At 50.4% G+C, this 17136-nt stretch overlaps 1 protein-coding gene across 4 annotated transcripts in view; it reads left to right on the top strand.

Moving 5' to 3' along the window:
• The window catches only part of NAA60 (N(alpha)-acetyltransferase 60, NatF catalytic subunit), a 42012-nt gene that overhangs the window by 8889 nt on the left and 15987 nt on the right, over nt 1-17136 (top strand). The window contains exon 4 of one of the 4 annotated variants that reach the window (XM_030799198.1): nt 1102-1269. The exons of 2 other annotated variants lie outside the window; for them this stretch is intronic. The gene's annotated coding sequence lies outside the window, so the exon portion shown is untranslated. Of the gene's footprint in view, nt 1-1101; nt 1270-4979; nt 5177-17136 lie in introns of those variants that run through there. One more of the 4 variants, XM_030799195.1, reaches the window with a different exon arrangement.

Genomic DNA, 17136 nt, shown 5'->3' with positions numbered 1-17136 from the left:
TATGTTGGTGAGGCTGTGGGCCGTTTGCCCTGCTGTAGTGGGTGTAGAGTCTTCACACTCTTGGTATGAGAATAAATTGGTAAAACTTTCTGGCAGGCAATCTAGGGTTTGTTTCCAAAGTTAAATATGGTTAATTAAAAATAATTTTACTCACGGCTGTAATCCTAGCACTTTGGGAGGCTGAGCCAGGCAAATTGCCTGAGCTCAGGAGTTCAGGACCAGCCTGGGCAACATGGTGAAACCCCGTCTCTACTAAAAATACAAAAAATTAGCTGGGCATGGTGGCATGCACCTGTAGTCCCATCTCCTCAGGAGGCTGGGGCAAGAGAATCGGTTGAACCTGGGAGGCATAGGCTACGTTGAGCCAAGATCCACTGCACTCCAGCCTGGGCAACAGAGCAAGGCTCTGTCTCCAATAATGAAATAATGATTTTTTTTTTTTTTTTTTTTTTTTTTTGAGACAGAGTTTCGCTCTTGTCCAGGCTGGAGTGCAATGGCATGATCTCAGCTCACTGCAACCTTCCAAGTTGAAGCGATTCTTGTGCGTCAGCCTCTCAAGTAGCTGGGATTACAGGCACGCACCACCACACCTGGCTAATTTTGTATTTTTAGTAGAGACGGGGTTTCTCCATGTTGGTCAGGCTGGTCTCGAACTCCTAACCTCAGGTGATCTGCCCGCCTCAGCCTCCTAAAGTGTTGGAATTACAGGTGTGAGCCACTGCACCCAGCCAATAATAATAATTTGAACCAACATTCTAGGAATTTTCTGTACGGAAATAATCAGAACGTATGCAGATTTGTATACAAGATTGTAAGTTGCAGTATTGCTTTTGACCTGAATGTGTAGGTTTCAGTGGGGAAACCTGATCCCCTGTCCCTCCTCTCCTCCCACCCCAACCCTGTCCATCTACTACCTTTCCTAAATAGAGCTTGAGTAGGGCCATTGGTGGCCAGGATCCAGAGCAGGGCATGGGTTTGTGGGAGGTGGTGGCTGGAATCACCTGGGGTTGGATACTGGACTTGGTTCCTCTGTGGGTAAATGAGAGCCTGGGGATTGTTGGGAAGAGGCCTAGGGTGAAAACTAAAATGCTTTAATTTCAGGAGCAGTCTTGGCCGTGGAGATTCATGGGACTTGAGAGAGGAAGGGCAGAGGCTGACCATGTAGATGGTAGCTTGTTGCTCTCCCTGGGTCAGAGAAGCCTGCTTGCCTTCCTATCTCCAAGGCTGAAAGGGGGTTGTGCAGCTGAAGATACAGGAATGAGGATACAGGCAAGTGCCACGGCCTGGCAGCTTGGTATGTCGCTACACTACAGGAGCCTGCTGGCTTCCCACCGCCGGGAGTACCTTTAGGTGTCTGTGCTAGACCCATGGCCAGAGGGTGAAAGGAGGCGTGAGTAAATAGGCAAGAGAAAAGCGATAATATGCTGGAAGAGGCCTTAGAGCCAGAGGGAGAAGGAGCAGACAGACTCTCATAAATAAAGGGCTCTGGTGAAACAGAACTTCTGCGAGAGATTCAATTATAGCAAAACTTTCTGGAACCAAAAAGCTTAAAAAAAAGAAACTCAGAAGTTTAATAGATAAACTGAAGGAGAGAATGGTCAGCACAAACTGAGTAGCCTGTTAGATCAAGTGGAAGAAACACTCAAACATAGCAAAAAAAGAGAGACGAACCACGAAAGCAAAGAGGTGGAGAACCAATCAGCCCTGACGTCGATGGCGATCAACCCATTCCTGAACCATCCCTGTGACCGCACATGTCCCTCTGCTTGACTTACTTAGGCAGGGGTCCTCTGAACTCATCACGGAGCCAAGGGAGAATGGGATGACCTTAATGGGTTAGACCAGTTAGGGAACACACTGGAACAAGAGGTAGAGTCTGTGCCACAAACACAAAGAGAAAGGGTGGAATTTTTTTAGGGTACAAATAACCTTGAATATCTCCTGTAGTAACACATGGTGCCTAACCGAATGAACTGTTGTGAAGATAAATGAGATCTTGCATAACATGTTTAACACAATGCCTCACACATAAGCCGTGGAGAAATAGTTATTTTCTCATTTGTGTTTTAAAAGAGTATTTTTTTCTTTTTTGAGACTGTCGCTCTGTCGCCCAGGCTGGAGTGCGATGGTGCGATCTCAGCTCACTGCAACCTCGGCCTCCCGGGTTCAAGCCATTCTCATGTCTCAGACTCCCGAATAGCTGGGATTACAGGCATGTACCACCATGCTCAGCAAATTTTTTTTTTTTTTTTTTGCATTTTTAGTAGAGATGGGGTTTCACCATGTTAGCCAGGCTGGTCTGCTGGTCTCGAACTCTTCACCTCAAGTGATCCACCCATGTCAGCCTCCCAAAGTGCTGGGATTACAGGCATGAGCCACCGGGCATGGCCAAAAAAAGAGTTTTTAGTTTTTTTCGTTTTTGAGACGGAGTCTCGCTCTGTCGCCCAGGCTGGAGTGCAGTGGCGCGATCTCGGCTCACTGCAAGCTCCACCTTCTGGGTTCATGCCATTCTCCTGCCTCAGCCTCCCAAGTAGCTGGGACTACAGGCACCTGCCCCCACGCCCGGTTAATTTTTTTGTATTTTTAGTAGAGACGGGGTTTCACCGCATTAGCCAGGATGGTCTTGATCTCCTGACCTCGTGATCCGCCTGCCTTGGCCTCCCAAAGTGCTGGGATTACAGGCGTGAGCCACTGCATGCGGCCCAAGTTTTTGGTTTTTTGTTTTGTTTTGAGATGGAGTCTTGCTCTGTCCCATGCTGGAGTGCAGTGGCGCGATCTCGGCTCACTGCAACCTCCACCTCCTGAGTTCAAGCGATTCTCCCCCCTCAGCCTTTCAGTAACTGGGATTACAGGCACGCACCACCATGCCCAGCTAATTTTTGTATTTTTAGTAGTGACGGGGTTTCACCATGTTGGCCAGGATGGTCTCGATATCTTGACCTCATGATCCATCCACCTTGGCCTCCCAAAGTGCTGGGATTACAGGCATGAGCCACCGCGCCCAGCCCACAAAGAGAGTAAAGTTTGAAGGGATGTACATGCCGTTCTGTTTGCCAGTTCTTCTTAACGGTGCTGTATATAGAACCCTGGAAACAGCCGGGCACGGTCTCAAAACAAACACACACACACCGCGTGGAAACAATAAAATGTTGTTACTCTGTTGTTACTTAGGGAGTGTTTTTTCCAACTCTACTGTGCTTCTCACATGGGGGTCTTGTTGAATGCAGATTCTGAATTAAGTGCCCATTCTGACTCAGTCCAGCTGAGTCCTGAGGTTCTGCATTTTTAGCAAGCTCCCAGGTGATGCCGCTGCTCCTGGACGGCAGACTGCACTGAGTAGCAGGCACCTAAGTTTTGCCTGTTTTTATGATTGATGGAGCTCCCCACGGCATCCACCTTCTAGCCAGTGGGAAAGGGGAGAGGAAGTACAGGGCAAGCAATTTCCTTTTTTTTTTTAACCGCATCTTTTATTTTGAAAATTTCAAACCTCCTGAATATTTGAAAGAATAATGCGCTTCACCAGTTGTTAACAATTTACCAATTTTCTTTTAAGCACATGACACAGAAGTTGCCAACATCGTGCTCACTCTTGTTCACTGGTGAAACCTTTGGCACATAGCCTGATCCTGCTGCAGGAGAGGCTGAGAAATAAAAGCCTAGCTTGACAGTGATCTGCCTGCTGAAGGGGGTGGGATTCTGTTACTACTAGAAGATATGATAAAGCAGTTATTTTTTAAAAGGAGAAGATGGCAGAGTAGGACAGTGGATACTAGGGGACAATTACTCTATGACATGCAGACTCAAATTTTTTTATTTTTTTTTAGATAGAGTTTTGCTTTTGTCACCCAGGCTGGAGTGCAGTGGCGCAATCTCAGCTCACTGCAACCTCCACCTCCAGGGTTCAAACGATTCTCCTGCCTCAGCCTCCCCGGTAGCTGGGATTATGGGCACATGCCACCACGCCTGGCTAATTTTTTTGTATTTTTAGTAGAGACAGGGTTTCATCATATTGGCCAGGCCGGCTTGGAACTCCTGACCTCAGGTGATCCACCCGCCTCGGCCTCCTGAAGTGCTGGAATTACAGGCATGAGCCACCACGCCCAGCCAAGACTTGAATCTTATAACCAGTTCTCTTCAAATTGGATTCTGGAAAGCTCGGAGTTGAAATATACAGCCCAGGTTGGTCGTGGTGGCTCATGTCAGTAATCCCAGTATCTTAGGAGGCCCAGGCGGGCAGATCACTTGAGGCCAGGGGTTCAAGACCAGCCTGGGCAACATAATGACATTCCCATCCCTACAAAACAAAACAAAAAACCTGTTTTTTAATTAGCCAGGCATGGTGGTTCACACCTGTGGTCTCAGCTACTTGGGAGACTGAGGCGGAGGCCAGGAGTTCGAGGCTGCAGTGAGCCGAGATTGCACCCCAGCCTGGGAGACAGAGACCCTGTCTCAACAACAAAAACTTTGCGTTAGATTTTGCATTATAGAACCCCTGCAACCGGAGGGCAGCTGAAGTTGCCTGTTTTACTCAGGGACAGCCCTAAACTGCTTTTCGTCAGAATCGGACGGCTGAGAATCCAGTGTTGTCGCGGGGTAGTGCTGCCAGCTGGCTTGGGGTGGTCGGCCAGGAGCCAGCCTCGTGCACCTGCTTTCAGTTGTTTGCCAGGCCCGGCGCTGCAGGCCCTCGCGAGCTTAGGATGCGCCTGCCAGGGCCTGTGCGGGGGGCCACTCGGTAGAGCCGCGGGACCTCGGCCCGGAAACCGCGCCACCGGCGTCCGCACATGCTAGGCCGGGGAGCCCAGAGGTCTGGCCGGCCATGTCTCGGCGACCTCCTGGAGCGCGGGACAGGGAAGGAGCCGGCCCTCACCAGTACCCCGCAGACGGGATCCTGGGCCTGGCTTCGCACGGAGCCTGCCCGCTCCCAAGATGGCGGCGGCGGCGGCGGCCTCAGTGGGCGGGGCCACGTGGGGGTGGTGGCCAATGGGTTTCCGGGCTGCGCTGCGGGCCGGGAGCGGGAGGCGGAAGTGCCGCGAGATGCCGCCTCCGTCCCGGTTGCGGCCCCTGCCGGTTACATAACTCCTTGCGGGCTCCGCGCGGCCCCACTTCCCGGCTCCCTGCGCCTCCAGGATGCGCTGAGCCCTACAATACCCTCAGCGGCCGTCGGCTCCCCCACGAGGTGAGGGGCGGCCGCTGGGGCTCGGGCCTGTGGCGGGGCGCCGAGGGGGCGGGGTAGGCAGGGAGGCCGCGCCGGGGTCAGGGGGGCCAGCGCCCACCGGGTAAGAGCGCGCTGGTGAGGCAGGCCCGGCCGCGCCCGCGCCCCCGGCGCACGGTCCTCCCGGGAGCCGGTTTCGGGGACGGCGGCGGGGCGTGGGCGCTGGCCAGGGACAAGGGTTGAGGAGGTCGCGGCTCTCAATGCTGGGTGGGAGTCGGGCCTTCTGCCTGGGGGTTGCGTCAGTGTCCGACTCCGAGACAGGTGGTCGGGACAATTTGCAACTAGAGGGTGGTCCTCATGGGTACCCTGTGGGGTGTCGCGCGAGGTGAAGGGCCAGGCGATTTCAGTCGGGTCAGCAATTTGCGCCTTCGCCCCGCTCCCGCCTGGCCTGGTCCGGGCCTGTTTTGGTACTTGTTGCGCCGATTGGAGTTATTTGCGACTTGTTTGGTCTCCTCTGAACTCCTGAAAGCCAGGGGCTCCGTCTAGGTCTCCTCCTAGTCTTATTCTCCCAGCTTTGGTTGTTAAGACAAATTCCTTACGTTCCTGGCCCTTTACAGACCGGCCCTACAGAACCCATACGCCCAGCTCCGACTTTTTTCTCCAGATTGGGTACTTCCCAGGGAGTAGAGGGAATCTGTAGCTTTTGTGGTTTGTCCTGCTGGGAAAATCTGGGGGGAAGTGGTGGGCCTTTTCTGGACGACCACCCACAAATCTGTGTGCCCAAGCGGAGACAGGACCCAGGGTCTGGACATCAGGCAACGGGTACTCTGCAGTAAACGTGGACATTGGCCGTTTCGTGGGTTTGTCTTCACTCTGCCAAGTCCTTGAGGCGTACGCTTTTGTGTCACTCATTTATCTTGAAAGAAAAGGTTAACAGCCCAACAGAGTAGTTCGCTTTGGTATCTGGAGTGGTAATCGGAGTGCCAGAACTGGATTGCCGTTTGCAGATGTTTGCCTTTTACCAGGGCATTGAAGGCATAAAACTCTTAGTTAATGCTTAACTGAGTGAACCATGAAAGTCATGTGACTCCAAAGGTCGGCTTTAGAAATGCGGCAGGCCATGTAGCACTGTGATGTAGAAATTCTGTGATACATGGGTCAGTGTGCACAGGCAGAGAGGGGGAGTCTTCAACATCATTGAATTAAAAAGGATCTGGAGCAAAAACAAATAAATACACACATATCAGTGAACTGCTTTAAGTTCAGTTAGAGAAGATGAGATTAAAGACCAGAAGAAACTCGAGGGAGACTGCAGTATATGTCCCAGTTATCTTTCTGGTCTTAATCTCCCTTCTTGTAGGATTTTCTACATTAATATGCAGATCTGCCCTTGGAGAATGGGGCGTGCATGATTGGGCTGTGGTTTGTTGGAGTTTCATCTCACTGAGCTTGCAGACACTGGGTTTCTGTGACAATGGTTTAAACTGAAAGTAGCAAAGTCAAGGCATGGTCTGGTGTCAGCATGCCAGAATAAAACACACAGACAACTTTTTAAAAGGTCTGTGTACGTCCTATCTTTAGCCTCTCCCGGTTGTAACTTGAAGTGACTTTGTCGCCGTGTTTGTTTTGACGAGGCCCACTCTGGGACAGTATGGAGAGTATCTTTAGATGTGACTTGTCTGGGTTGCTTAGCAACAGCATGCTTCAGATGAGAATGGAAGAAAGTTCCTGGATGTGAGGAGATTTGAGTGATGAAAGATACTTACACCTAAAAGGAGACCAGGAGGGATTGTGCCCTGTCATTGCTAACTGGGTGCTCGTAACTGGAGACTGGGGTGTACCTGTTAGCAGCGGTGGTTAGACCAGGTGGATACAGAATCCAGAATGGTCACATTGCAGCGACAGGGAACAGATAGATGCAGAGAAGAGTCTTCAGCCCTCTGAGTTAGGGCAGTGCATGGCCTTGCTCTGCTGAAATAGCCCAGAGGTCCCATTTGCTTGGTGACAGCTCTCACCTGAATAGAAAGCTGGCTGTTTATCAGACACTGTTTTCTTAAATGGCAGCTCCTCCACATCTGCGTCATCTGCATTATCTCCCCATCCGTCTCTTTCTGGAAGGAATCCATGAAGCCCTCATGACTTTTTGTTTGTTTGTTTTTGTTGTTGTTGTTGTTGTTGTTTGAACGTAGGTTCTCACTCTGTCACCCAGGCTAGAATGCAGTGGCGTAATCTCAGCTCGCCACAACCGCCACCTCCCGAGTCAAGCTATTCTCCTGCCTCAGCCTCCTGAGTAGCTGGGATTACGGTCATGTGCCACTATGCCTAGCTAATTTTTTTGTATTTTTGGTGGAGACGGGGTTTTGCCATGTTGGCCAGGCTGGTCTTGAACTCCTCAGCCTCCCAAAGTTCTGGGATTACAGGCTTGAGCCACCGCATCCAGCCCGCCCTCATGGCTTTTACACCTCTTTTCCTGGTTTGCAGAAAGCAAGGCTGGGTTGTGGACCCTGCATGGAAGCTGGTTCTGCTTATGTCCATGTGAAGTGCTTTCAAGTAAAATGCTGATCTGCAAAAAGACGCTGAAAGTCCTGGTCTCTTTCTGGCTAAGTTCAAATGCCGAATTTGGTTCAGCAAATAGTTGTGAGTGCCTTGAAGTGCAAAGAATGATCCAGGGTCAGGACTCCTTCCCTACATATCATTATTTTGATATGTATATATGTATGTATATATGTTTAGAGACGGAGTCTTGCTGTATCACCCGGGCTGGTCTCAAATTCCTGGCCTCAAGCCATCCTCCAACCTTAGCCTGCTCAGTCGTTGGGGTTACAGGAGTGAGACAGTTTGCCAGGCTCTATATCATTCTTTTTAGCATGACCTCTGATAGGAGGCTGGCAGGACAGGTCAGGGCTTATCTGAAGCCCAAATATCTTACACTGCTGATTAAAGAGAGACCTGTGTTTGAAAACCAAACGGGCATATAATAGGATTAACATTTTGCCGATGAACACTAAGGCATTTGCGTAGTGCTTGTGGGAGTGATAGGAAGGGGGTCTGAACCAGGGGAGCCAGGGCTTTCTGCAGGAAGTGGTTTGGGGTCCTTGTCAACAGTGAGTGTTGCTTAATGGATCCAGAGTGCCCCACTGTGGAGGTGGGCAGGGAGGTGCCAGTCACCCCAAGGTGGCCACAGCTCTAAACTGAGACGGTCAGATAGAGGGAAGCAAACAAGGGCCACTCCCTAGTCCCACCTTGTCAGCAACTCAGAGGGGATTCCCCATCTCTATCTCAGCCAGGGAGAAGCCATCGTGAGAATTGGCTATGAGTGTGACAGCTTAGAGATGTTCCAATGTGTTTTCAAGTTATTATGAGTGAAATTATTATCCATTTTGCCCTAAAATGGACTCTTAAACCCCCATACACTTGGAATAGCATGTATTTTGTGCTTTGAAGCCAGAAATAAACATTCTAAACAGAAATTTAAAGTTGCAATGAAGAGGAGGTGGTTGTGGACAGACATGCAGAACAAATGTTTGAGAAATGTTCCCTTTGCTTCCACAGAAAGACAAAAGAAAGGTATTTTCTCATGTTTGACAAACCATGTTAAAAAAATATTCTTGGCCAGGCACAGGGGCCCAGCACTTTGGGAGGCCAAGTGGGCAGATCGCTTGAGCTCACAAGTTCGAGAGCAGCCTGGGCAACATAGCACAACTCCATCTCTAAAAAAATACAGAAATTAGCCAGGCATGGTGGTGTGCACCTGCCATCCCAGCTACTTGGGAAACTGAGGTGGGAGGATGGCTTGAGCCCAGGAGGTGGAGGTTGCAGTGAGTTGAGATGGCGCCACTGCACTCCAGCCGGAGTGATAGAGCCAGACCTTATACCAAAAAAAAAAAAAAAAAAAAATCTTTCAGTGCTCTTTTTTGTGATATAGTTATTGTTACTAAAAAGCAAATGGTGTTTCTCTTTTTTTGTTTACTGTATTCCTGAAATAGGGTCGATTTGGCCAGCAAAGTATTGACATTGGGGCCCATCTTGAAAACAACTGTTGAAGAAAGCAATTTCATTTTATAAAATAGTAGGTGGGTAATTCTCCCTTAGGTACCAAAAAGGGTTCTTTTCTGGAAAATGTTAATGCAACAATATTTCCCTATTCCCTTGGTGTTCATGGGTGTTCTGTTGAATGGTGTTCCAAACTTATTTCTTTCTAGAAGATAGCTTATTCTGACTCCTGTTGTAAACTGTTCAGAGATTATTCTTTCCAGAGTCTGTTACATTCAGAATGTCTTGCTAGTCTGTCACTTGCTGCCCTTGTCTTTCTACTTAGTTTCAGATTACTTTGCATCTCCTCTGGCCTCCCGTTTTTAATCTTCTCATTGATGTATACACACAGAAAAGTGCACTACTTGACGAGCTGACATGGCATGAACGTAACCTGTACACCCCCAACGCCAGAAGACCCATGGGCCCCTTACCAGGCAAGCCCTCTCCTATTAAGAAAAGCATTTTTCTTGTTGTAAGCACAATAAACCCCTAATAGTAATTATACTAGGGATGGGGTACGTACAGGATTCTGAATTTTTGCTTTGTGTTGCACATGAATTCTTACTTTACTGTGAACATGGGTTACTTTGACAAATTTAAAACAAAGTCTTGAAAGGACTCCCCTTTCTCAAGAAAAGGAAAATGCATTTTTTAGATTTTTTTGAAATGGTTGTCTTAAAATTTCTAAATATTTTTTAAAATTAGATTTTATATAGCCACGCAAATGGTTTTTTAATGGTTATGTAGGAATACAGGCTGCTTGGCCCCCCTTGTCCACAGCCTCCTCTTTGTTTCTTTGCGACTTTGATTCTGTGTTTAGAACATTTATTTCCGGGATGAGTGCACAAAACACCATGCTACTCCAAGGCACAGTTTCAGAGTCAGCGCTGAGTCTATTTTAGGGCAAAATGGGTAATACTACTCATAATTTGAAAACACACTATTAAATACCCAAGCCGTTGCTAACTAAAAACAGCCTGTGAGGTTATTTTAATATAAAAATGCAAGCTGAGGCCGGGCGCGGTGGCTCAGGCCTATAATCCTAGCACTCTGGGAGGCCGAGGTGGATGGATCACTTGAGCTCTGGAGTTGGAGACCAGCTGGCCACCATGGTGAAACCCAGCCTCTACAAAAAATACAAAAATTACCTGGGTGTAGTAACTCAGTGTCTGTACTGTCAGCTACTGGGGGTGCTGAGGCAGGAGGATTACTTGAGTCCAGGAGATGGAGGTTGCAGTGAGCCAAGATCGTGCCGCTGCATTCCAGCCTGAGTGACAGAGTGAGACCCTGTTTAAAAAAAGAAAAAAAGAAATGCAAGCTGGCCCGGATGCAGTGGCTGAGACCTGTAATCCCAGCTACTTGGGAGGGTGAGGTGGGAGGATCCTTTGAGTCCGGGAGTTGGAGACCAGCCTGGACACCATAGGGAGACCCAGTCTCTACTTAAAAAAAAAAAAAAAAATTCAACCTAGACTTGGTGGCATGTGCCTGTAAATCCTAGCTATTTGGGAGGCTGAGGTTGAAGGATCCCTTGAACCCTAAAGTTTGAGACCAGCTTGGGCAACATAGTGAGATCCTGTCTCTTAGAAAAAGAAGTCTGTGTGTATGTTCATAATTTTCACATACAACATCTTCACTTTTTTCTGATAATAAAAACAACCCAAGGTTATTGCAAAAAAAAAAAAGGATCCAGTAATACAGAAACAAGTGATACAGAATGGAACCGTCTGCCGCAATTGCTGGGGCAGATTCAGGCAGAAATTTGGATTACTTTTATTTTATTTTTATTTTTTTTGAGACAGAGTCTCAGTCTGTTGCCCAGGCCAGAGTGCAGTGGTGAAGTCTCGGCTCACTGCACCCTCCGCCTCCTGGGTTCAAACAGTTCTCCTGCCTCAGCCTCCCAAGTAGCTGGGATTACAGCCACCATGCCCAGCTAATTTTTGCATTTTTAGTAGAGATGGGGTTTCACCATGTTGGCCAGGCTAGTCTCGAACTCCTGACCTCAAGTGATCTGCCTGCCTCGGACTCCCAAAGTGCTAGGATTACAGGCGTGAGCCACCACGCCCGGCTAGATTTATATTTGATAGTTATTTGATTCCAGAGGATCTTAAGTGCAAACCCAGAGAAGCAGAGAGTAAAACGCAAAAAGGCAACAAAACCCAGCAGATGGTGATGGAAAGTGAAGAAGCCAGGGAGGGGCCAGCAGGGACAGGAAGTGCCCTGAAACTCAACCCTTTTTTCTGGGTCTTTCTCCTTTTAAACTGAGGAGCTGCCATGTCCATCTCACCTGCTGCTTCCTAGGCAGTACAGAGGGTTTCCTGTAGCCTTAAGCTCTCTGTCCAAGAACAGACAGGTTCTTGGTTGAGCCTTAAACAGGGTCTAGTCTTGGGCGTTAGTCAAGAATGCTGTTCGAGTAAATACATTTTACTATCATTTGATTCCCATCTGCCCCCAAACCTGGTATTATTTCAGGTAGTTTTGTGGTTGTTCTGTTTTTAAACCAAACAGGTTGACCCACTCACTCAATCTGAGTTAGGAAATATATTCCAGGCACAACCTATCAGGCGGTTGCCTGCAAAATCCCAGCTGAAAGCATCACAGGGACAAAGGTGCTGCTCTGGCAGCCACCCTGTTGGCTCCATCCAGCCCACACCTCAGTTGTCTCGAGCTGCTCTTTCAGTGGGAATATGAGATCTGGGAGCAGAGGCTCATCTGCACCCCAATTTTCTATTTCAGAAAAAGGGGCCGGGCACGGTGGCTCAAGCCTGTAATCCCAGTACTTTGGGAGGCCGAGGCGGGCGGATCACGAGGTCAGGAGATTGAGACCATCCTGGCTAACACGGTGAAACCCCGTCTCTATTAAAAATACAAAAAATTAGCCGGGCATGGTGGCGGGCGCCTGTAGTCCCAGCTACTCAGGAGGCTGAGGCAGGAGAATGGCGTGAACCCAGGAGGCGGAGCTTGCAGTGAGCCAAGATTGCGCCACTGCACTCCAGACTGGGCGACAGAGCAAGACTCTGTCTCAAAAAAAGGAAACTCGTCCGAAGCAAGAGAGGCAGCCACGGGGTCCCGTCTTGGCGGCACATCTTCTGGTCCCCTGTTTAGCATTCTGTCTTTCTCTTGGGTCATGTTCTTGTCTCTGTTCTTCCTCATCCCCTCTTCGTCCTTGTCATCTCCACTTCTGACACTGACTGAGTGGGGCCACAAAAGGTGAGCCGTCCTTCCTGCTGCCCCCGCCCCCTACAATCCAGCCCTGGCTCAAGAGCAGGGAAGGTGCTGTCCCCCAGGCTGCAGAAGGGGGTTAGTACAACAGCCTCAGATGGCTTCCTCTCTGGGGGGACCCTGTGTGTCTTGGGTGCAGTTTCGAGGAGGTTGCAGAGGGATGGATCCCTGCCTTCTTCCATGTGACCCCTGTGGTGCGGGAACATCCCTGCTCAGCCCAGGGGATGGCACTTTTCGTGTTTGCCGTGAGATTCCTCTAGCAAATGCAGTGGGGTTTGTGAGTATTTAGGTAATGGTGCCAGAAAGCACCACAACACCCTGGTATGTCCCCCCCCAGATAATCAGAGAGTCTGACTCTGCTTACTGCTGAGACCCCGATGCCCAGGGTAGGGCCTGAATTTTCGATGCAATTTCGATAGATTAATGACTAAATGGATTCTCAGTTTGAAATGTAAGGCGTGACAGAATGTTCAACCCAGGGAAGATTGAGTCAGGACCTGGGACCTTGCCAGAACACCTGTGGCTGTTGCTGTTGTTAACCGAGGTGTAATTAACATGCGGCCAAATACATATCTTCATCCAGCAGATCCATACATTTTGACGACTGTGAAACGAGACGTAGCACGTCGCCATCGCGCTTCTCAGCTCCCCCTTCAGCACTCTGGGTGCCAGTACCAGCCATTTGTTTGGCCAGTTCCAGAGTGTTGTAAAAACAGAATCCTCCAGTGTCACTCATCTGTCCTTGAAGAGATGTGCATCGAGTTGTATGCGGCCACTCTGCAGGCTCCCCTCAGCACACGATGGTCTTCAGAGAGAGGCTGTTTGGAAATAGAGTGGTGGGTGTTTGCTTCTTGTCACCTGGTAAATGATTCATTTTCCTGCTGCTCTGATGCTTTGGAAGAAGCCAGGGCTGCTGAGGAGATGGCTTGCTCTCACATAGGCAGCTGCTCATTTGAGAAACAAGCCATGCACAGTGTTAGCTGCTGACATCCTCCACTTTTAGCCCTTGAGCCCATTTCACTGATGTGCAAGACAGTGGCCTGTGTCTGTCACTAGTGTGTTTCTCCTTTTCTCCCCTGTTCCACCCCAAAGACAGGAGTGTGGAGTTCATGAGTGTTGGATTTTTCAAGCTAGTAAACCTTGCAGCTGCAAGTGGTGTTTAATTCTTGTGGTATGGATGAGCACATGCTAATCTCCCTTGAGCTTCTCTTGAGCAGAAGCCTGGTGTGCTAACGGGCAGGACTGGGGTGGTACTTTGAGAGGAAGAGGGGGAAGGTGGCCCAAAAGGGAGATCTACTGAGATGCGAGCTGCTTGGAGTTTGGGGTGGGGATTCCTGGAGGGGCTCTGGATTTTGCAGAGGGACAGCTGTTGGTGCACCTTCACCAATGTGCTGGGGCAGAAAGTGGGGTGAGTGAGGAATAAGTGTTTGAAGGGCAGGAGTAAAGCAGAAAGGTGGCAGCAGGTGTTGAGCTACAAGTGGTTCCATTGCCTGGAAAGGAGGTGGCGGGGAGGCCTGCCCAAGATGGGTGCCTGCAGGGTGCGGACAACCTGTCAGAGGGGAATTTGTGCAAAAGAGGAGATTGAAAATGTCAGACAGTGGGTGCTTGGGCCAGAGAGGAAGGGCCCGAGGAGCTGGACCAGGTGTTGGGGGGCGGCCTTTAGAAGCAGCGTCTCATGCAGCCTTCCCAGAGGTTCTGAGGGAGGTGGGAGAATCTTCAGGCTGCAGCTGAGAAGCTGAAGTATGCGGCAGGAGAGCCGTGTCAGAACACCTGAGATCCCTGCAGGGTCTGGGAGCATGTTAGGAGCTCAGAGTGCAGGTAGGGACTGGCAGGGAGGAGCTGTGGGTGGGAAGGAAGAGAAGGGAGGGCAGGGCAGTGTGGCCATGGCCAGCTGAACACTGGGAGTCTGCTCCTGAGGTCATGGGCGGAGGCCAGGGCACCTCTCAAGCCATTAAGCGGGCGGCCTTTCCAAGTGCAGCATGACTCGTTGGTCTTGAAGCAGTGCCTTTGAAGGAGGAGGAGGCCCCCGTGGACTTGGGGCATTAGAACAGGGACTGCCAAGGAGAGAGGGCACTAGGAAACAGGGTTGTTTTTGGCTTTCTTACCTGGGGTGCAAGTGGAGCACCCTGTGGGCATCATGAGGGTGTCAGGAAACCCTTCTGGTAACTGAAACGCAGTCCATTCTGTGTCCCCCAGATTCTGAATTTTCAGCACCCGACAGTGGTGGGGGATGGCAGACACACCTGTGGGTGCTGGAGACATCTTGGCAGCCCTTCCTCCAGTTTCGCACCATAGCCCCCTGTGGGCTGAGCACATGGGGCTCCTGGGCACTTGTTACTGATGGAGGATATCCAGGTTCTTGGCATCTTGAACAAAGATTGGACAAAACAGCACAAACAAAGCAAGAAAAGGATGAAGCAACAAAAGCAGAGATTTATTGAAAACGAAAGTGCACTCCATAGGGTGGGAGCAGGCCCTGGTTACAGAATTTTCTGGGGTTTAAATACCCTCTAGAGGTTTCCCATTGGTTATTTGGTGCATGCCCTATGTAAATGAAAATGACCTGTGATCAGTCTGATTGGTTGAGGAAAGCAGCCAACCAGAGGTTGAAGTGAAGTTACAAAGTTACATCCTATGCAAATAGCTGATTGGTTGTGGAAAGCAACCAATCAGAGGCTGAAGTGAATTTACAAAGTTACGCTCCTATGTAAATGAAGACTTGGCCTGAGAACAGCTTGATTGGTTGCAGGAGGGGACCAATCAGAGGTACTTCCAGTTCTTGATCTGCCTAGTGGAAAAGCAGGGCGGTGTGAAGGGAGTAGCCTCTGGTTCTTTTGTTACTTGGGGATGGAAAGTTGGGGTTTTCTTTTGGATTTAGTTCTAAGAAGTCAGCATGAATTGGCCTTAGGTTCCCTGCCTCCAGACCCTATTCTCCTGCCTCACAGTGATGTTGATCAGGGGCTTAGCTTGGCTCTGCCAGTCCAGACACCAGCCCCTTCCAGCTACTGCCAGTCCTCGCAGGAGAGCAGTCTCAGTACCGCGTCCAGAGAGGTCATTTCCATGTAAAAGAAATATGAGGTCTGCAGGCAGCTCAGGAGCATGGAGTTGGGGAAGGCAGAGAAGGCGTGAGTGCTGAGGCGCAAGCATGGCTTTTGTTTGGGTCGAGCAGGATCAGTGCCTCCCTCCTTGCATAGCTCCACCTCCTGAAGGCGGAGAACTGCCATGCAGACCCAGGAGGCCAGCCAGGGGAGATTTCTCACTGCAGGCATGAGCCTTTGAAGCTCCAGGTTCTAACTTAAAAATTCAAGGGAGTGGTCGGGCTTGGTGGCTTATGCCTGTAATCCCAGCATTTTGGGAGGCCAAGGCAGGTGGATCACAAGGTTAGGAGATCGAGACCATCCTGGCCAACACTGGCCTGACAAGGCCAACAACCTTGTCTCCGCTAAAAATACAAAAAATTACCTGGGTGTGCTGGCACGTGCCTGTAATCCCAGCTACTTAGGAGGCTGAGGCATGAGAATCGCTTGAACCCGGGAGGCAGAAGTTGCAGTGAGCCAAGATCTCGCCACTGCACTCCAGCCTGTCTGGCAACAGAGCCAGACGGCGTCTCAAAAAAAAAAAAAAAAAAAAAAATTCAGGAGAGTTTCGCATTCTCCCACGCAATACTTCCCTGCTTGTTGTAGTAGAGATGCGTCCTGTGCCTTTTTAGGAACATGTTCTGAAAGATGGCTTGGGCAACTAAGACTTTAGTCCTCCTATCCCCCCAGCACTGCCTGGGGACCCATCGTGTTTGGAGGGCTCAGAGCAGAGAGCACCTGCCTGGCAGGGCCTCTCTCTGACTTTGTCTTGCTGCTCCTCACAGCACTGCCCTGGTACCCATCCTGTTTGGAGGGCTCAGAGCAGAGAGCACCTGCCTGGCGGGGCTTTGCTCTGGCTTCACTGTGCTGCTCCCTGTTATCAGCACGCTTGTCCCTGTGTCCTCCGGGTGGCCTGCAGGGCAATGGAAGATGAGTACTTAGTAGAAGGTTCTAGGTCGGCACATGAGGGTTCCCTGCCAGCACCAGGGCTTTGTTCACACAGGTGATGCATGAAGCCGTCCACCCACGAGCCAGGGCTCCGTGGCTCTGAGCCCTCAGGCACTGCATCATCCTGGGCCTCAGCTCCATACCTGCCATGTGTCTGTCTCAGCATCACTGTGCTCAAGGAAGGTCGCCACCAGATGCTCCTCTGTGCGCCGGGCCTGCTGGGGCTGCCCTGGGGCCTGGAAAGTGCTTTAACCAGGTCCTTTGTCCCGTGTCGGGATGGGCTCCAAGGTGGGTGTGGTTGGAATTAACTTTGCCATCTGCTGGAGGGCTTTGGCCCTGCCATTCCTTGAGCCCACACATACTCCAGGGGTGACTGACACAGTTGGTTTTGCGTCAGAATTGGCCATTGCCACCTTTGAGGGGCTGGGAAATGGGTGACCCTGCCCCGCAGTGCCTGCACTGCCCCCAGCAGACAATGTTGGGGGAGCGGCTTCCTGCCAGGCCTGGCTCGGGGCTTCTCCAGGGAAGCCCAGGTGCACCTCCCAGCCTGCAGGTGAAGGTGCCTGGAATGGAACTCGCTGTTGCCAGGGACACAGAGCTCCTGTTACAGTGGCTGGGCGACAGCAGCAATTCTTGCGGATGTTCAGGCCCTGGGACCCCAGAAATGAAATGACCCAGGGCGTCAGCAGGAAAGGAGGCCCCACT

The sequence above is a fragment of the Nomascus leucogenys genome, chromosome 18 (assembly GCF_006542625.1).
Source record: "Nomascus leucogenys isolate Asia chromosome 18, Asia_NLE_v1, whole genome shotgun sequence".
In the NCBI taxonomy this organism is placed as follows: Eukaryota; Metazoa; Chordata; class Mammalia; order Primates; family Hylobatidae; genus Nomascus; species Nomascus leucogenys.
This window is presented reverse-complemented; position numbering and strand designations above follow the sequence as displayed.